At 25.1% G+C, this 22,685-nt stretch overlaps 1 protein-coding gene across 1 annotated transcript in view; it reads right to left on the bottom strand.

The window, feature by feature from the left end:
* Positions 1–22,685, bottom strand: part of LOC136975555 (leucine-rich repeat-containing protein 24-like) — a 253,269-nt gene that overhangs the window by 177,467 nt on the left and 53,117 nt on the right. Inside the window, exon 2 of the mRNA XM_067270628.1 lies at positions 3,188–3,401. The gene's annotated coding sequence lies outside the window, so the exon portion shown is untranslated. The remainder of the gene's footprint in view (positions 1–3,187; positions 3,402–22,685) is intronic.

The following is a 22,685-nucleotide window of genomic DNA, read 5'->3' as shown; positions in this document are numbered from 1 at the left end:
ATAATTATGTATTTAATTAAAACACGTTTTAAATAATTATAAAAATTTAAAACTATAAAAGAATTTGACGATAATAATTTAACCTAAACGAATTGCAAAAATCAAATTGGCGTGTATTTAGGACTAAAGGAGTTCAACAAAGTTTTTTGGTGCTGCTATTAAAGTGAGAAACAGTAACCGTAAAAACTGACGAGCTTTCCGAAAGCTGATTGGTTGAAAAAGAAAACAGACAGGAAGACGTTGAAAGTGAAACGTCGTGATTGGTTAACAATAATTTTAAAATTTTAAATATTAAAATAACGATCATAACGTGATAGAAAAGGATTTAAAATGGTAAATAAGATCTGAATTATTTTTCCTTTTATTTAAATATAAAAAATATTTTATTTAACAGGACAATATGTTACCTAAAGCAAATATTTATTGTATAAATAATCAGAATATTTTAAACTATTTATCTATCTCTATTGTGCTTGAACACAGCTAAATTTTACTTTATAAAATAAATTTTACTTTAAATAATAATTATTCTTGCCGAAAAATATTCTACCAAAAAAAGTTCCTTTCCTCGACTCATTGTTAAAAGCGGAGATATTTTTTTTAATATACTGTAAAATAAAAAAAAATAAAAAAATTGAATTGTTAATATTTCCTTATTTTTATCAAATCTACACAACAAATATTTATTTTTCTGAGAGAGAAAATTAATCAAAACTCTGACAACAGTTCCGATGTTGTTATGCTTTAACTATATTTAAATACATGTGTACACAGCGTAGCCCAAAAGTGAGATATAAAAAGTCGATTAACTTGGTTAACTGCCTTTTGAGCTACCCTATAGAAAATTTGATTGATTATTAAAATTAATTTTTACTTTAAGCTGTGTACGCTTAAAATGGAATTATGTATAAGACTTATCTTTTTATATAAAATAGTGAAGTCGAACCTGTAACAACGGCCACATCTAAACAGCGGCCATTTTAAATGTTTCCGTCATTGGCCTTCGTACAGGGGTTCGACCGAATAAAATAATATTAAAAATTTAACGTTTACTTCTTTAAAAAGTTAATTATCTTTTATAATATTTCACGTACAAATTCTTATAATAGGAATTTAAAAAAAAAAAAAAAATCAGTTCAGAAGCAATAAAAACGACATTATTAATTTTATAAATAAATTATACGCTACACTTGATTTAACATAGGAGAAAAATTAATTAAGAAATAAAATAAATTTAATTATAACTTGTTATGTTATTTTACAAGAAGGGAAAAATTCTTCTGAATCATGTTTGTCTAAGATAATACTTAGTTGGAATGATCTATTAAAGCCATTAAGTTGAACTAATCACATGCAACATGTTTTTTACTGATTACAACGAATAAAAGAACAAATCAATCAGGAGATAAGAGATAATAATAGTCACTTAAATTAAAAATAAGGCACGAATTTACTTCATAAACTGTGAAATTTAAAAGATAAAAATAGGGAATGTGTAAGAAGAAAACAGCATTAATGAAGAGGGGGAAGAGAGTTTATCTTCGCTTTATCATTCCTCCTACACCACACAAGAGAATTTGGAAGTGAAGAATAAATAAAATATTAATTAATTAAAACGCAAACAAATATTTATAAATATAAATATATATATATTTTTTCCTTGTATGATTGTGTTTATAGAAGTCGAAGTATGAATTCAGTAAGCAGATAAGAATTTTTATTTTATTTTTTAATTTCTTTTCTAGAAAAATGCCCCGAAACTTTTAATTTAAGAAAAGAGAGAGAATAAAAAAAAGATTTAACGATTATTAAAAAAAATAATAATATAATAAGAATTTTGATGATGATAAGGAAACTTTCTCATCACGTCTAAGAAAGAAAAATATATCTGTACAGTACATAAAAAAAGCTACTGGTTCTAATTAGATACAAACTTTTTAAGTAAAATAATTGAAAAAAAAATTATATTAAACTAAATCAATTTTATAATTATAAAATGTTTAATAATTTATATTTCTTTTATAAAGATTTTAGGGTAAGAAGCATTATTCCTAATTAAAAATAATAAAATTTTTAAGATTAAATTTAAAAGAAAATAAAAAAAAATAAATAGAATTTATTATTTATAAAATAAACTCTTTAAATTCCGCTTATTAGATTTAAAATTTATTGGTGTATTCTATTGAACTTGTTTCTTATATATTGCAAAGAATTCAACTACACGGATCTTTTTACTGAGTGCACATTGCTCTGCCCCTCTACTTCTTATAAGGGTGGAACGCATAGTAACTTTCAACATTGTCTCGTTTTTCTCTACTAGTTCACTGATATTGTATCTCTGACTATAGTAAGCTATGAAAGGGAATAAAAAGTGTCCACAAAGGCACTTTTCTAATCTAGTCAAGCCAGAAGACACGAAACATTTTTTGGAAGGCCACTCACTCAATCGGTTTCGGTTTTCTGGATGTATTATTTGCAGTTGAACCATAAATCGATTTAAAAAATTTTTTTATGTCTGCTCTTTTTCCAAAATGACAGAAATAATTCACATATTTATTTTAATATATTATTTAAAAAACGAACAGAAGTGCTCTTCAGTACTTCACCCTCTTCCCCTTTATTCCAGATAAAAATTCACCTCCCTTCCCTTAATATATAAAATTATAAATTAATAAACTGGAGATAACCTTTATAAGAGAGCATTAATTTAAAATAATTAACAAAAATAAAAAGGAGATAAAAAAGAATTTTTAAAAATGATAGAATATTCATATAATTAGATCAATGAATATCATTAATGATGATGTTTCGAGACAATATTGACTTACATATTCATGTTATGAATATTTTAACGTTGAAGTATTATTATTATTTTTTCAATTAAAGCAATTAAAGCAGATCAATATCCACGTTTAAAAGATGAACTCGCAACATAATTGATGCGGTGGAAGTAAGTACAGGGATCTTTCCAAGATAATTTGATTATTAAACTCGCATTCTTTAATAATAATAATAATAATATACATTTAAAAAAACATCCCTTGGATTGTGTATAAAGTTAGTTTGATAATTTAAAAAGATAACTTTCGCTCGTATTAACGATATAGTTTATTATATTTTCTTTTAGGTGATAGGATTTTTGTATAAATAGCACACATATCTAGTCTTTGAAAGAGTGTTATCTTACCTCAAGTATCCTGAGGCAAAAAGGAACTTTTTGCTTTCTTCCTATAATTACGAAAACGTTATTAAATGCGGTTTGTTCCTAATAGTTGACTACACCTGCCAATAATCCAGTTTCATTTCACAAAGGTTCAACCATGTTTTTTTCGGTGATTGTGGCTAAATAATCCTCTGTACATGGATATCCTTCTATCTTTCTTAACTCTGTAGATTTTCTTCTGTAAGAATTAAAAAAGAAACAAGAATAAACTTTATAAAAATTAAATTTACAAAGTTTTTTTTTAAAAACTCATTTTTCTCTTTTTTGTTTTGCTTTTATTCGGCTAAATTTTATATGCTCAACGATTTTAGATAGGTCTATAATCATCGATAACGCTCTTTATATATAAATTGTATTATTGATATTCCATAATTTACTATATTTTGTCTTTAAAGATAATGTTTTTTTTAACGATTTAAAAAGAAAAAAAGAAACTAAATAAACTCTTGCTTACTTATTAAAGTTACATCGTTAAACATCAATAAAATGATAAAAGTCTGGAGTAACGTCGAAGAATTTTTGTCTTGTTCTTTTATGTTTTATTTTTATTATTATTTCCCCCCTCCTTCTTTCTTAATTCGAAAAAGAACTTATCAAAGTCAGAACTTAATATTTGAAACATGTTCTTACTTAAAGGCTTTTGTCGTTTGTCTATTTCTGCTGCTTTAAGCCAAAGAAAAGAAACGTAACAAAACAAAACTTCAGTATCATGTTCCATTGAAATATCTTTCGAAAGCCGACTCTACTACACCAAACAAATATCTCCAGTTTCTTTTTTTTATATTCTTTTTTTTAAAGGATTATTGATTTTTGTGAAAATCAGGCTTCAACTGTTTAAAAGTACTTCAATTCACCAGTCTAATCCAAGATATGACTAATACAAGATTATGCCAGTGATAAAATGTACGAAATGACATTATTTAAAAGGAAAATCTAAACGAAAAATAAAAATATTTCGCACTTACTTCATTTTTCACTAATTAAAAATAATAAAAATAAGATTTTTTTTCCCTTTGTTAATTGTCTTCTTGTGGTTGGAAAGGATTTAAGAAGACGGCAAATTTACTCATTAATTTATATTATTTTTAATTGAATTTGTTGAAAATAATAAGATTTCTCACTGGCTATTGACTCCATTTTTGGAAAAATTTAACACGTGGCTCCATAAGACTTCGATAAAATGATTATGGATTTTTTACTTTTTAAAAAATACTCCACGCGCATTCAAAACTATTCTAAAATATATAAAATAGCATAAATTTAAATATTAGAAAGAAATTTATGTTTCTAAGGCTTCATTGATTCTGTAGGAGGATGAATTTCCTTCTATGATATGTAGGAATAGATGTAAAGACACTATATTTATACTGGAATTTATTATATATTACTATATAATAATATACTTATATATAAAAAAATTTCTCTTTAGTATAAATTCTTTATACATTTGATCATTTTAAAATATAAATACAGTTGAACTTTCAATAAAGGCCACGTCTATACAGGGGTTTTTGTGGACGTTGTTTACAGATGTTTGACAGTACATAAATGAAAAAAATATCTTTCAATTTATAAAGAAAGAAAGGCACTATACAGATATTTCATATATTTAATTTATAATGAATAAAGTATTGTAATTTTCATACAATTGATAGTGTACAATTTTAGTACAAGTACTTTGTTAAAAAATAAAGTACTGTACTAAAAATACGAAATGTACTTTTAAAAAATGCCCTTGTAAAATGGGGGTGTGTATTGTACGCCGGAAAATTTAGAATTTCTTAATTTCTATTCTAATTTTTTTCTTAAAACACTTCCGATTTTTCGTGAAGAATATATACAAAAGAATACAGTAGTTCTACAATATTAACATTCAATTTACTACATAAATTATTTAAAAAACGAAGGACCCAAGTAAAGATTTTCATGAAATCTGACTTTTTTGGTAAAAATACAAGTTTTAGTACAATACAATCCGCTTATTATAATCACGTGCAACTTTTGATAACAAAAACCGACTGATAACATTATCCGTGATTACAATAAACGAATTCCACTGTATTATTTACTAAAAAAGATGATGGAGATGGAAAAAATGAAAACAAATTAAGAAAATCAAATATTGGAAACGTGCATTTTAATCAAGTATAGATACAAATTTATCAGTCGAGAGAAATAAAACTATTTTCAGTAGAAATACTTTCTTGTATAATATTCTACGACAATTTATTTCATTAAAACATCTTTAAAAACTTTTTAAATTGCACGATAACAATATGAATACAAAGATTTTAATAAATAAATACGATATATACAGTCCCTGTCGAATCGATAAACATTTTTGTCAGCTCAATGAACGTGTTATACTTTAAATTATTATAATACAAATACATATATTTTTATAAATTAATTATATTTCTATGAGAAATTATGTGCAAAAAGTGCACGAAAGGAATTATTTTATTTTTAATTCTTAGTGACTTTAGGCATGGTAGTTACTTGTTGTCACAATCACTGGTTGACTATAGCCAATCATTCCCTTCAAATTAGGGTTTGATGGGTATTCGTCAGCATCTTGCTTTGGAATTTCTCCCTAGGAGACAGTTGATAGCAATGTCTAGTGAAGAATTAATGCTACGCCAGGGACAGTAAGGTAGAATCAATATATTTCCTTTGGCAGTCATACGGAACAATGACTGTTTCCTACCTTGCCTCCTACAATGAACCACAATTAGTTCAATAAATCTTACGTTATAAATCTGAAGGTATATACAACTGAACTAAATCACTTTTCCATTAAAAAATATATATATTGAAATTCCAAACAAAAATTTTAATATATTTACTCCATAAAAGTGAAATATTTTTAAATATTTATAATAATAATAAGAATTTAATGTTATATTTTAAGTAAAATTTTTAATACACAATCGAACCTGTAATAGCGGCCACCTCCCAACAACGACCACCCCTAAACGGCGACCACTTTTTTCAGGAAATTTTAAAAACAAAAAATGCCTACAAAACGAGCAAAAATTTTCAATCATATTTTTAATTTATTTAATTTAAAACATATGCTCTCGATTTTAAATTAAGTGTCATGCCCCTGTACATCATACTTTTCCTTATGACAAGCGAGTCATGCCGGTCATCTATGTAACTCCATTTTTGAATTGAAATCACGTAACTTCTGGTTTGAACCGGAAGTTCTTATACAATTATTCAGGGCCTTCTATCCCCAATCGTTCCGTATCTGCTCTCGACTTTCATCAATGTAATACTGTTCTCGACGTTAAGGCATGATAAACAGACTTCTAGACTGACGACAGTGGGAATTTATGTCTGAAAAATTGCAGACATATCTGAAAATCTCTAAAAGACGACCATTATGTTTCCGTCAGTGGCCGTCTTTAAAGGTTTGACTATATGAATTTAGCATTTTTAACTTTAAAAAATTGCTGTATACACACCAATCGAATATAAAAAGCTATAAATATTTTATAATTAAAAAAAATTATAATTAATTTGTAAATAATAAAATAATGTTAGGGGAGAACTATTTATTTTTTATATAAATAATTATTTATTAAACAAAAGGAATTTTATTAATTTAGAAAGGAATATTTCATGTTTACACTTTTGGGAGAAATTTTTATTATTAATCTATTTTTTTTTATTCATGCAAGAAAATAATTATATTTAATTCATTAAAAGAAAAATAATTTAAAGAAAAATCACTTCTACAAACAAGTTTTAATTTATTTTATTTTTCTTTGAAAGAAAATATATAAATATATTTCCCTCTTCTTAAAGCTGCTTGTAACTTTGTTTTATGTAAATATAAGCCAATGTAGACTTGTTTTATACATAAAATAAATATAATTAATTATTTAATTTTGTTTTCTGCATATAATAAATCAATAATGCAGTTAATTTTTTATTATTTTTTAAAATTTATTATTTGGTTATAACAAAAGTTAAATTTATATTTCTATTATTTTCTGGTTGCATAAAAAAACAAATGAACAATTTATTTGTATTGTTATATCGAATATTCCAACATTAAAAAAATAGTAATAAAAATTAATTAAACTATAATTTAAATAGTTCTATTTTTTACATGAAAATAACTTTATTTTAATCTATTTTTTTAAATAAAAAGTACATTTTAATGTTTATAAATAGCTACAATTGAAGTCTTGATTTGCTTGTAAATACGGTCAAACTTGCAATAAATGCTATCTCCCAACAACGGCCACACCTTTAAATAGCGGCCGTATTTTCGTAAACTTTTTTTAAAACAAAAATAGATAAATAACCCTCGAACAACGACCATTTTTTATGTTCTCGTCAGTGGTCGTTGTTCGAAGGTTATACTGTATTTTCTCAATTTTGTTACCAAATTAATTAATTAATAATTTTTAAAATTAAAATATTTTTTAGATTAAAATGTGTAAATTGTAGTTTTCTTTTTGTTCTCCTGAAGAATTTAGTTAAAAAAGAAATCTGATAATGCTTTGAAAATGCAATAAATATCCCTTAATTCTTTACAATTTATTAAAATTAAACTTTAAATACCTTTAAAAAAATTTTATTTTCTGTCAAATTAATCTAAGATAATTAAAAAATATTATTTTATGCTTAATTCTGGAAGTTTTTTAAATAATTCTGGTATTTTTAAATAAATTAATTACATATTTTGATATATATTTTAAAATTTAATATAAGAAATATTTTTATAAATTTTCGAAATTTAAAATGAATAAATAATTAATTATTTCTGTTTTTTTTTCTATAAAATAATTTGTAAATTAGTATTAAAAATTGTCACGAGTTGTATAACAAGTCATTGTATAAAGTGAAATTCTGTATAGATTTTTATAAAAATTATGAACAGTATAACTTAATTATCGTTTTTAATTTTTAAATTATAAAAGATTTAATAGCATTATAATAAAATATAAGTGGATAAATAAGTTTTACTATGTTAAATTATAATCTCATTTCACAGATTTTATTACATTTATCTAATTTAACAATTAGAATAAGGATGGAATTACAGTATTTCATTTAAATAAAATAAATTAATATATTAAATATATTTCCTGTACAATTTGATAAACAGGAGTTTCTTGTTTAAAATTTTCATTTATATGAACGTTTAAAGCATTTCTATAATAATTTTAAAGCATTCGAACCTACGTGTTATTTTTAACAGCAATCCATTAAAAAACCTCCGAACGACGGCCATTTTTTAAATATTCCATTCAGTGGCTTTTATATAAAATAATATATAAAATCTACAATCAAATAATTACTTTTTATTGAGAACCGAACTCACGAATTTCAGATTTTAAGTCATTTATTTTACGTGAATATTTAATTCTTTATTAGTAAATAATTAATAAATGTATCCATAAATGCAAATGAAACGAATTACTCGTTACTTGAGATGTTTACTGGAAATATTTAATTAATTAAGTCACGAATTATTATAAAAATAAATAAATTCTAAAATAACTAACGATTTATTTACACGATTTTATTTTAATCTTAACTTTTAACTTTAAATCACACCTAAACCGTTGTTCGATTGCATAAAATCATATAAAATTTTAGTTCGAGTGACCTAGAAAATTGGCAGCTGTGGTAAGAATACAAAATTCATGCGGAAATTTTCAATTTACACTTCACAGAAATGAATTTTTTTTATACAGAAATAAATGTATTGTAAATAGGGATATTAAAATATTAATTTATTTCATTTATAAAATGTTATTCTTATATCAAAATTCACAGAGGAATATCTCAATTTCTGTGTGTGACAACAATCTAACCGTGTGTACAGAACACTTGCATATTATCAAGTGTTTATTAAACAGAACTCTGCATCTTGCGTACAGATGAAACCATGTAAGTTGTTTTAGAAACGATCTACTATTATATAAAAACACGTAAGAAATTTAAACAATAATAAATTTAAAATGTCGATTTTGAATCCCTATCTTTCTATAATGTAAAAGGATGTACTGTACTTCTAGCAATTTCACCCTTTAAAACGTATACAATAGTACATGAACACCCCCGATATTAAAGAAATGATTTAAAGTTTTACTAATATATTCCGGTTATTTACTTACGTAACTAGTAAGTAGTCAAATTCGTATGTTACTTAAAAAATACCCACGTAGACAAGTAATTAACAAAAGGTTCTCACAAATAAACAATTGATAAAGCGATCTTAATAAAGTAAAAAGGAATTAAAATATTTATAGTGTTATAATATATTAATAAATAATTAAATTATTTATTAATTAAAGACGAATATCCTCCTCCAAAAAGCTTAAAACATTAAAGATAAAGTGATAAAATCCGAGCATTTTTTAAAAAATAATAATAAAAATTTAATTGGATAACTTCTCATTAGGAATCTCACTCCTTTTGTTTCCTCTTCGGTTATCATTGGTATCAATAAACGATTCTGTTGTTTATGCCAGTAAGTGGTTGTGTGTTCTGCCCAAAGCGTGTTTGAATCCTCTTAAAGCATTAAAGAGAATTTAGTTCTATAGAAATCGGTATGTTAATTATTCTGAGCTTTACGTTTTGGTTAAGTAACAAGCTTAATGTCTGACTATCTGTAATTAAGCAGGTCAAGGAAAGCCACGACGAGTCAAGTTGTCTTTGCGTGATCTAAACACATCCAAATGTCAAATATGTTCTTAATTTACTGATTTATCATAATTACAACAGCACTACGTAATACTAAGCTCTATTATTTTCCTCATAAAATTATAAAATTTCCAAATACAACCGTATTATACATACATATATATATAAAGAGAATTTATTGATAGACACACGATTTCAATATTTATTTTCTGTTTATGAAAACGATAACTTGTGTGAATTTTTATAAATGCAATTTTATATATATATAAAAAAAGGGTGTTCTTAATATGATTTGTGGAAAAATATGTCAATAAAATGGTATTGTGTTTACTTTTGTAGTAGAACTTCTTATTATTCACTATATATTATCATGAATTGAATGTGTTTTAAAGCTAGTGGTTTCTAGTAGCAAAGTCTGGTAGAATAATAATAATAATAAAAAACCCCCGAAGAATGGAGAAAAGAAAAAATACATAAAAACTCATAAAGAGATTTTCGTTTGTACAGTGTAAAGTAAGGAGAGAAATGCTGGAAGAAGGAAAGAGAAATAAAATTCAAAGAAAAAATATATTTGAATAAATTCATATGAAAATAATATAAAAAAAAAATAAATAAAATAAAATCATTCAGGGAATAAAATTCTTTTAATAAAAATCTTCTACAAATTATATTTCAAAGTTTAAAACAATATAATAATTGTTGGAGTAAATAAAATGAATTTTAAATTCTAATAATTTATACGAACTTACACATAGGACGTATCGGTAAAATAGCAGAGAAATTTGTACAGTAGAACCTGTAAACAACGGAAACATAAAATGGCGGTGTTTAGAGGTTCGAATGTATACAACTTTAACAACACGTAAATCGAGTTAATTCTGATTAAATATAATTAAATTGTGTTCTTATTTTATTATCTAAATCGAATTTTTACTTTAATTTTCATTAAATTAAAAGTTATTATTTATTTACAATGTTTATATATAAATATAGAACATTGAATAGAAAATAAAATCAAAATAAAGTAGTTTTCTTCTACAAAATAAATATAATAGTATTAAAATCATTCAAAGGGAGAATAAAAATAAGTAGACGAGTTGTTTAACTTTACAGTTATAATCCTCATTAATTATGGAAAATAACATCATTAATAATCATTTGGAAAGTAAAAGGTTCATTATTAATGTTAAATTGAGATTAAATAAGCAGTGAGATTGTGAAAACATCCAATTAAATTGTGATCAATAAGTAATTTAATGTCTAAACATTTGATCATTTTTATAATCGAATGTCTTTATCGTCTTCATGAAAATTTTATAAGGAAAAATATTAAAAGAAAAACAAATATTTAAGATGAAATATTCAAATATCACTTTTCTATCTTTAATTATTATTAAAAATATATTCCATATTTTATAAGCTGTTAATGTAAATAATAAATTAGGAAAATTTGATTATAATTTGATGTTTTATGGGTTTAATGGCGATAAAAATGTTTCAATAATTTGATTTTAAATATATATATAGACTGTACAGTACATAAATTGTAAATAAATTACCTTTACAGTAGAGTGGACATATATTATTGTACACGATGTACAGTACTACACACTATACAAAATATACTGTATTATTATATAGTGTATTGTTACTCTTTGACTGCCCTTATATATACATATAGAGCACAGCAATGTACTCTACAGTATATAAAACGTATGGCAATTAATACATTACTGTACCAAAAAACGATAAGAAGCAGTATACAAACGATACTGTATTATATTAACTGTTTGGTATATATAAACATATACAGTTATGTTATTGTATAAAACAGTACTATACATTACTACACATGCTTAACTTAATAGACAGTACGATTTCACATAATAATGTACAGTACGGTATACTGTAAACTACATTCCTGCATAAAAGATAATTAATAAACTATGTAACGAATGCTAAACAGTGTATACACTAATAACACTAATAACTGTTGCTGTTTTGTAGAATTTAACAATATAAATGAGATTCTTTACATTATTTTAGCTACAATAAAATATCATTAAACTTTTCAATATAATAATTTTAATTAGACTATAGAATTTAATCATATAAATTCTTAATTGTAGAATTTATTAATTACAAATTGTATTGAGCTTAAGTATTTCTTTATACATTTTATAATTCACTAGAGAAACTTAGAAGCGATATAACATGCTATAGCTATACATTAATGTATTCATACGTCAAGAAATTACAGTTTATTAATCAAAATAATAGAATAAATTTGAAATTCCTTTTCAAAAACAGTAAAAACAAGAGAAAGGAAGAGAGCGAAATGATGACAAAGAGGATAAGAAAGAGGAGAGATGGTCCCAGTAGGATACATTTCATCAATTGCTAAAATGCATTATTGTATTAATTATTTTTTTTTATATATTCCAAAAATATATTATTAAATTTTTATTGTTAAAATATCTCTTCAATACGTCTTTCTTACTTAAATTCAATCAGTTGTAACGTAAGTACTTAAACAAAGTTTAATTTAGGCTATTTATATCCTAAAATACTTGTATAAAATCGAAATTTTTATTTTATTTATACAAATTATATGAATTATTATACTTTATACGGAATACTGTACATTATTCAAGTTTTAAAATATTTTATTTATAATAAATTGTGTATGAGGGAGGGTACCCAACACTAAGACCTGAAAGATCAGTTTACTCGTGGTAAATAACACGCTTATAAATTTATTATAAACTTATAATTATTATAAAAAATACAAATAAAAAGTAATTTAATCACATATTTATGAGTTTTATACAGAAATATTTTAATTTTAAATCATTATTACCATAAGAATTATATACAGAGTAAAGGCTACTATATGAGTAATTAAATCAGAAAAATTTCATAGTTTAGTAGTATATGAGTGGACCAATTATAAATTTTAATGAGCAGAACAGCACTACGTTTTCAATATCACCTTTCTATATATATATATATTAAATTTCATTTATAATTAACGTAATTATAACAATTTTTAAACTTAAAGTTGACTCTTAAAGTAATATTTCATATAAATTAATTTATTTTATACATACGGAAAAAAACAGTGGAAAGTAGTGAAATGTTGTATACTTTTATAATAAACTTATCAAGAGAAATGGAGAGAGAAAAAAACGTAACAAGAGATGAAAATGACGTAGATATTAAAAGTTTCATCTAAAGTTGAGTTTAAAATTGATGAGAGCTGACAAGTAAGTTACTCGATTTAAAGTATTTTTTATTATTATTATTTTTTTAAATGTATATATAATGGTATCACTAAACACGTTACCTATTCTATATGATAGATTGCAATGATGAAAAGTTGTTGAGGAGAATTAATGACTCTACTTAATGAAGTGACTTTTTATGTTTAGATATCATTTTGACACAACACTCGACTGAATATTGATAAACAAGCCAAATCTTTTCAACTTCTTGGTATTAAAAATATCGTTTTGTAATATATAAAAGGCGATAAAATATAAATTTATACTTTCTTCATGTAATTTGATCAATTTTTAATAAATAATACAAAGAATCAATATAAAAAACTACTTTAAAAAATTATACTCGATTAAATGTCGTGTTATCGCATTCTAAATGTAAAGACTTGGCCAAAAAAAATCGTCTTCAAATTGATACAGATATAAAATAAATAATTAAATTAAGAATATAACAATAACTTTAATGTGTCGTATTCTTTCCTTTGTTTTATTTATGGCTTTCTCTTTTTTTTATTTTCTTTTATCAAGCGTAAAATATAAATGAAGAGCTTGGAGTATTTTTGACACAATTTTTTGTTTTTTTAGTATGGTTTATATACTAAAAAATTAATGTTATATTTAATAAATGAGGCAAGCTAAAACATTCTTATTTATATAAATTCACGTGTAAATCTACAATAAAAGATCTCACTTCCTTACTTTAACCCAAAACACTTCAAGAGGCTCAACCCCTTAATAATAATAATAGCTCCAAATTTTGGTTTAGAATGTAAAGAATAATTTTTTATAAACGAAGTATTTTACTTCCTTATCTTTCTTGATAATTTTAAAGAACAAATAAAATATATGCTCTCCACCTTCAAATTAGTAATGTCTTGCCCCTGTACATCATACTTTTCCTGATAACAAGAGAGTGATGCCAGTCATCTATGTAATTTTGTTTTGAGAACAATTTTTGAAGTAAAACCACGTAACTTCCGTTTTATATTAGACGTTTGAATATAATTAATCGGGACCTCCTCTTCCCAAGCTTTCCATATCTGGTCTTGAGTTTTATCTATCTAAGTTCTCGAAATTAATGAAAGACAGATAGACGGACGACAGTAGGAACGTATAGGTTTACAAGTTTTTAAAATTGCAGCCCAATTACACTTATAAATACTAGAATATAAACTATAAATATCGCTTCCTTGAAAGCAAAAAATTAACTTTAGGTGTGAAAAATATTGATAATAAACTCCTTTAAGGAGTCGACTTCTAAGGAAAGGTCTATACAGATCCGAACCAAAATTCCTCAATCGTTTGATTGAAAGGTTTGGCTTTGAATCCACAAAGAATATATTCTTAATACTTGGATCTTACATTCTTTCTCTACGTGGGCATGTGGTTTATACATCACAATTTACACTTTAAGTGTTACTCGCTTATTAATGATAGTAATTATAAAGTTATAACATGATATATCTTTTCGTTTGCGCGTTAAGATCTGCTTTCATTAACACCAACAAACATTAATTTAAAAGGCTTGTTTATATACAATTTAATATGTAAACACCGTAAAAACAAAGATTTATGTAACAACGTAGAGATATTAAAAATAATCATCAGCAAAACTCGTAAAAGTGAATTTCTAGATTATAAGCAGTTTAAAAATATAAATTTATTAATATTTATATATAAATTTTTATAATAAACTTAATATTTTCATAAAGAAACACTGCATTCAACACCCTTCCTTCTACTGTTTAGCTTGATAAATCTCATCTTGGCCATTTTACAAACTAGGAATGGGCTTAAACAATTGGGTTTTCAATTTGAAAAAAAAATGTAGACCTATAAATTTTTACTGTCATCTGTGTGTCTGTTTTTCCTTCTTTAATCTCAAAAACGGTGTTACATAGATGACCGGCATGACACTGTTGTTATCAGGAAGAGTATGATTTACAGGGGCAAGACTCTACTAATTTGAGGTGGAGTGCATATATTTTAAATTAAATAAATTAAAAATATGATTAAGAATTGCAGCCCGGCATTTTGTTTGTTAGGCTCAAATTTAAATTTATTTATTGTAATTATCCTTATTTTTCCTTATCCTAATATTGTTAATGCTTTCAAACGTTAGGAGTAAGAATGCAAATTGTTTCTTCCTCTTTTCAGCATTGACACTCGTCCATTTTGTCTGGAAGTAGGCTACTCTAAAGGCAATTTTTCAAACTGACCTCAATCTCCATGCCATTTCTGCATATGCAAATTCTTTTTAATTCTTTTCTCCATCGAATTCTCCTCCAAATCTTTGTTCCTAACTTTATATAATAACAATTCTCTTTGTATAATGCAAAAAATGATAGTTTTTTCTCCTTATTTTAATATTGCAACCTCTAACAAATATTCTAAAAATATTTTTTTTTAAATAAATTTCTTAGGGATGAATTTTTAAAATAATTTGGTATTAATAAATTAATAAAATTTATTTATTTTATGTTTTTTAAATGTAATTTGTTTACGTTACCTTTTGCTTGGGGGATTAAAAAATAATTTTATAAAATTTTTCTTGAATTAATCAGTGATTTTTTTATTGAATAAACAGAAAATCTCAGAAAATATTCGAATATTTAAAATTTTTTGTAGATGTTATTGCTTGATAGCGCTTAAAAAATAACATTTAATCGCCTGTCTGGTTGTCTATCTGTAACATTTCGCGAAAAATAAGTGTTAAAATATACTTTTCAATTTTTTATCCGTCTGCATGTCTGTCTGTAAAATTTCTCATAAAGTAAAAAGAGTTAAAACGATTTTCTTTTAATTTTTATTAAAAATTTGATATTTTCATGTTTTGGATCTAGTAAATTCCCACGCCATTAGAAATAATATAAATCAAAATTGTAAGATAATGGATAGAAAAACGAAAATACAAAATAATACGTGGCTAGCTTCCAAAAACTTAAAAAAAATTATATAAAACCCATTTAGAAAATGGTTATGAGTAGTTTCAGCATTTTGAAATATTAGTGAATTGCTACAGCATGAATATATCTCGCTATTTGAGCTGAGTATTCTATATTTTCCTATTGTTAACCAGCACATTCAACTAAAAATTATAAATTTTCGCTATTAATATGTTCTAAAGACTATATAACTGTATAATACATTGTATTTTTATTTAATATAAAGCACAGGGATGTATCTAGAAGAAGGAGATACAGACGACCCCTCTTCTAATTGCTAACAGCACTTTCTTTGTTGCTTGAAAAATACCGTATATATTTTAAGTCCTCTTAATATTTGTTCCTGGATCTTCTATAAGGCGCACTTGTGTTGTTAAGACTCTAATATTACGTCATATTGACGAAATTTCGACATTTTTATAACGAGAAAATGTAAAAATAACGTCAAATTGACGTAAGAAGTGTACAGTGCCAAAACGAACACGTGTATAGTTCATATACGTTCGTATACTCTGAACTACACGATTAATATTATAAATTATATTTATTGGGTTGCAATTTTCAAAAATTGTAGGTTTATAAATTCCACTGGCATCCATTTACCTGTCTGTCCTTGAATCTCGTGAACAGAGTTAGATACATGAAATTCGAGACAGATTTGGAAAGCTTGGGAGAAAGAAGCTCTGACTATATAAGATCTTCCAGTTTGAACCAGAAGTCACGTTATTTCAATTCAAATTTTTCTCCTAAACGGATATAGATGACCGGCAAGATTCCATTGTTAACAGGAAAAGTATGATGTACAGGGGCAAAACACTGTAAAATTGAGAGCATTGTGACGATATCACAATGAATTTTAAACAAAATTTAAATTATTTCATCCTCATCTGAACGGTTTGAAGTCGTTTCAAAATTGTTAAACACATCCTGCGATAATGCGAAGTGGCGATATATTCCTGTTTAATTAATTTAAATAAATAAATAAATATATATATATATATATATATATATATATATATAAAAGAAAAGTAATTAAAATTTTCCAGAAAATAATTTTCTAGAATATATTTCACGTAAAATATTTTACATTAAATTGAAAAGTATTGTTTGTTCGAAAAACAATATCTGTTTCAATTATTGGTTTGTTCAACCACTGTGTTTTTGGCTGGATTTTTTCCCTTTTTTCTGAGCTTATAGAAAAAAAAAATTCTTTAATAGAATTTTTACTTCATAGAGAGAGAGATTCTCCCATTTCAAACTATTAAGTCCAATATCGTGAGGATACAATTCTTGAAAGAAAAATTGTTGCTTTCTGTTCAGTTCTTTTATATTATGATATTACTTGAAGATATTCTGAAATAACTTAATGAAACGAAAGAAAAGAGAAAAAAATTATCGATTTACTTACTTTTATTTTGTAAAAAAAAAACAAGAAAAAGTTATTTTCTATTTTATATTTCAAAAAGAAAAAAAATTTCAAAAATATTTTTATCGTTTCAGCTCCTCTTCTTTAATATTTTAGGTGTACGCATGAATATTTCAACTTGTGAATTCTTTTAATTTAAAATATATTTAGAGTAAAAAAAATGAATAACTGTGTAATTATTTAAAGCTTTAAATTTTAAATTAAGCGTTAAAACTTAGAGGAAATTTACGTTAAATGATACAATATTGCAAATCCTTCAGGGAGGGAATGTTCTCTTTAGGGACTAAACCCTTAGGGAAACGTTCTCCTCCCTAAGATTTTAGTAATCCTGTTTCATTTAGGACCTCCATTTTTGCGATTTTAATTGATTTTAATGAAAAATTCACTCCAATTTAAGTCGAGAAACACCCGCTTATAAAGTCTCTCTAGGTTTAAGTAGGAGAAAAAAAATATTATTGTATAATATAGGAAATAGCAAAATTAGATAAAAATATATATATCGGATACTAAAACTTTAGCGCCATCTAGTGGCAATTGCATAAATTACGAAACCGCAGATCAATCCGAAAAGAGTTCGATCAAAAATCGATATTTTTCTCGAAATCGTTCTTCGATATCTCGTCTCGACGTTCAAGTAAAGAAGTTCTAAACTCTGAAATAACTTAAGAAAAGGAAAAAAAATCTATATTATCATTATAAATAAATAAATAAGTAAAAGTAGCTTTTATTATTCAACTCTTTCATCCGAAGCACTCATTAATATTATCAGGATTTTCTTAATGCACATTAATAGTCCTCTTGGCATTATTGACAATCTTAATGGAAGATGAGAAGCTTCCTTGTATCAACAACAATATATATAAAGAACAGTTTAATCTAACTTTCTTAGATAAATGCATGAGTTAGTACAAAACCGCAATTCTTTTCTTGAAATATAAGAAAAAATAAAGAAGAAACAGGAATAAAAATTTACCATAACTTCGTAAAACTGTGTGGTGGCTAATGTACTAACTGTTTGAAGAAATAAAAACGTCTAAACACTTACATTAATGTATTTTATTGATTGAAAAAAGCAGAAAAAGATATAATAATATCTTTTAGATTGTGTACATTAATACCTGAAGTGCACATTCTCTTTATTGATTTATCAGAAGCTTCTTTTTCTTCTCCCCCTTCATCGTCTTCTTTCATTATACGTAGCTAACAGCACTTATATTATTAACAGAATCTATCTGTTAAACTTGAAAAATTGCTGAATCTATATTAAACGTTTATTTATATGTTATATTAATCATAAATGACATTTTCACGGACATTTTCAATATTAATGCTCTTATAAATATGTTTTTTTCCTCTCTTCTTAATGCGATGGAGATGCACTTTTGTGTTGGGAGTTGAACGTTTTTTCTCGCTTCATTAATGTAATTATAATGATTGAAAATTGAAAAAAATTGAAAGGAATAATATAAATGGGTTGTTTATAAAATTATATAATAATATTTTTAAAAATATTGGAATAAAAATTGTGTTTATGTGCGACTCTGACCGCTATGTTAAATGAGTCGAATGTTTCGTTCGTTCTAGAGAAAATCCGTTCTACATGGATAATATCTGCTCTTTCACATGTGATTTATTAATTATATTCAATAGATAAGATACAGGAAAAATAATAGAATGTTTTTTTAAATATTTAAATGTATTTTTTGAGCAAATTGAATTAACATTGTGCACAACTTCTCCATTATTTCTATTAGACTTTGTTACTATTTTCCTCTGTAGAATAATACTAAAAATAGTTTAAAATATTCGAATTAACGATTCGAAATTACAATTTTTATTATTATTTAAGAAGTTAAAAATCTTGCTATACTTTATATTAAGTTGTAAAAATGAACAGCAACTGCATTATACTAGCTAAATAAGCTATAAAATTTAAATATTGTGGTAATATTGTCATCTTTTCTGTATTTAAAGCAAGCCATAACTCTGTATTAAATCTACACTAAATTACTTACAGAGTAATATAATATTTTTATTGTTTTCATCATAATAAGCTATCCAGATCTGTGATTATTATTATTATTATTATTTTTTTTCCTTTTATTTTTCCCAAGAAAATCTTTCTCTAACTTCCTATCTGCATGGTTTTTTTATAATATAAACAAAGTAATCTAACCGTTTGTGGTCGGTTTAGATTTATTTTTATTTAATATTTAATTAAGCTACCATAAATTATTCGTGCTGATAAAATTTTATTTTTGTTATATAATAAATAACAAGTGGAACGTATGTTAGAATAGAGTTAAACAAGAAATTCTCCACCCTTCTTTCGCTCTTACGCGTTTTCTATGGATAATTTAATGATATAATATAAATAAAATGATTAAATATTATTACAGTAAAACCTAAAAACACGCATCGTTGCTACATGCTACATAATTTCCGATAAAAAATGAAGCAAAATTAAACTAAAAATAGCTTAAAATAATACAGAAAAATCATTTTTAAGAGATTTTAAGTTCAAGAAAGCATCCATATTAGAAGAAGGATGCATTCTCGAACTTATCTTATGGCAGTATAATATAAAATTAATCAATAAAAGTCATAAAAACGTGACTAAAACTCATAAGTCTCTTTATTTTACCTTCATTTATAAACGTCAAGAAGAAGAAGAAAAAAAAAAACAATAAAATTAATATTGTTTACAACAGCAAAACTCTACATCATTCTATACAGGATATGGGTAAGAATATCAGTTATGACACTCTCAGCATTACTTTATTTTCTATGTATTTAGAGTATAAATAACTTATAAATCGGTAGAGAAAAATATTAAAACATGAAATATATCTCCAGATCAAAAATGTTGACAACTCAATATGTTATTTCTATAGAATTGACTAAAGAAAAAAAAAATTCCAAGTGATCCTTCTTGGTGACAATCGTCAGTTGACCCGCTGAGTGGAGAATGTTCGAGTCAGCCTATTAGGATTTCTAACACGCACACTGATGACAGAATGAAGTATAGCTGGATTTTGCAAACTGCAAACCATGTTATATTGTAAATATGGTGGATAGCAGGTAGCAGGTAAATTACAGTATTCCACCAACCGGCCTTAAAACTTTTGACTGAAAACACATCTGAATTATAGCTGCCATTAAAACTAGTTTGTAAAGTTGTACGAATCGTTAAATAAAATTTTCATTATAAATCGCAATAAAATTTTCAGAAAAAAAGGGGAGGGAGTGAAACGTTTATAAATTTCTGGTGAATATCCATCAAATTTTAACAGCAGAAAAAGAATAATTTAACGTTTAACGCCTGCTTAAACTGTAAAATGAAACGAATGGTCACGTTTTTAAATAAAAGAAATTAATATATTTATGTCTATTTTTATATTATTAAATATATTTTATAATTAAATACAATAATTAAAAAAAATTAAACTAAATTGTTTACGGTTTATCTAGCAAATAGGAGAAAGTGTTGATAGAGTTATGTAAATATAAAAGTTGGTGGAGAAATGTTAAATTTTAATTTAAAACGGCACTTAAAAATTCTTTCGAGAGCTTAAAAATATATAATTTTAATGGCGAAATTTTGATAATTTCACATTTATAAACCTAAATTTTTCTTACGGTTAAGACTGTGTAAGTATACAATAAAGTTTAGATAAGGAACATTAAGAATGGAAAACATTTTAACTAATAAAACTTAAGAGAAAGTTTAATGGTCCAAACTGTCAACCATTGACTACAAGCTTATAAGAGAAGAGAAAATAAAAAAATAAAAAAAATTTAACCTCCCAAAAAGTGAAGTGGAGCAACAAGAGTGAGTCAACGGTGATTCTACTTTATAACCATGCCTTTGACGAAACTACGAAGACAAAACGTCCCATTTCTGACGTTAGTTTTTCAATAAAGCTTCATGCTCGGTTACGTGGGTTTAGACATAGTAACAGCTGGCGTTATGTGACGTTTCTACCAACGTTTTTTGTTGTGTAACATAGCCCAAACTATTTCCAAGACTTTAATGCACTTTACTTTAGCTTTTCTACTATTGCAGATAATATAAACACAGCTGTCTTGAATCTTACAAGATGCATTATAGCGTAAAACTAATATTCAACATTATTCTATGGGTATACTTTTTAGAATAATCATAGTTCAAGAACTGACGTTTTCATATGTGTATATATATAAAAATCCTTCAGTCGCTTATATACTTTTTCTCCCTGAAATTAACTAGAAAAAAAATCCCATTTACAATAGTTCTTTTTTTTTAGTTTTTAAATTAAATTTCAAAAGAAAAACATTAGCTAATGGTCAAAAACATTAAAACACTTATCGAACAATTTGAATTTGAATAAACTAATCAGGACAAAGAGTGTTGGAGACACATTTCGCCTTCATTCGTCTTTTCAAATTTAAATTAACCAATATAATTTACACTTCACAACATATATTTCAATTAAAAAAAAAAAGAAAAACGAATGTAAGTTTCAAAGAATTAATTCTATTGGCCAATTTGAATTTAAAAAAAACGACTTTCGGTGTATATTTCATTATCATTTATCTATTCAAATTCAAATTGACAAATAGAATAATTTTACAGTAAAGTAATCTAAATTATTTATTTTTACGTATAAAAAGTCATAATTTTTAAGCAGAAAAATATATATATTTATATACCAAGATTTAATATAAATATTTTATAAAATTTTAGAGATATTTTTATGGCGGATTATATTTATAAAAAAGAAATATGGGAGAACCTGTATAAAAATTCAAAGATTAACAAAGATAACAATTTGAATGGGGGAAAATTCTTAAATTTTAAGGTGACTTCACATTGGCGACAAAGATTCACTTAAAGTAACATCATGGTCTGCTAGATTCAAACTTTTTTCCTCGCTGACTCGTGCAGATTTTATGGTCACTCGAACTCAAAAAGATCCTAGACTATCAGTTCTTTTATATGGTCTTCTTTTCAAAAAAAATAAAAAATAAAATTCTCTTCCAAGTGAAAGTAAATTATGAAAGTTAGCGAGTTAAAAGTAAATAAAAATTTAATTTAAAAAAATATATTTAAAAAAAAGAATCTCACGTAGCACCTTCATTAATAAGACTAAAAATAACTT

The sequence above is a fragment of the Centruroides vittatus genome, unplaced genomic scaffold (assembly GCF_030686945.1).
Source record: "Centruroides vittatus isolate TY-2023 unplaced genomic scaffold, ASM3068694v2 contig_375, whole genome shotgun sequence".
NCBI lineage: Eukaryota > Metazoa > Arthropoda > Arachnida > Scorpiones > Buthidae > Centruroides > Centruroides vittatus.
The sequence above is the reverse complement of the archived record's forward strand: the minus strand, read 5'-3'. Positions and strand labels throughout refer to the sequence as shown.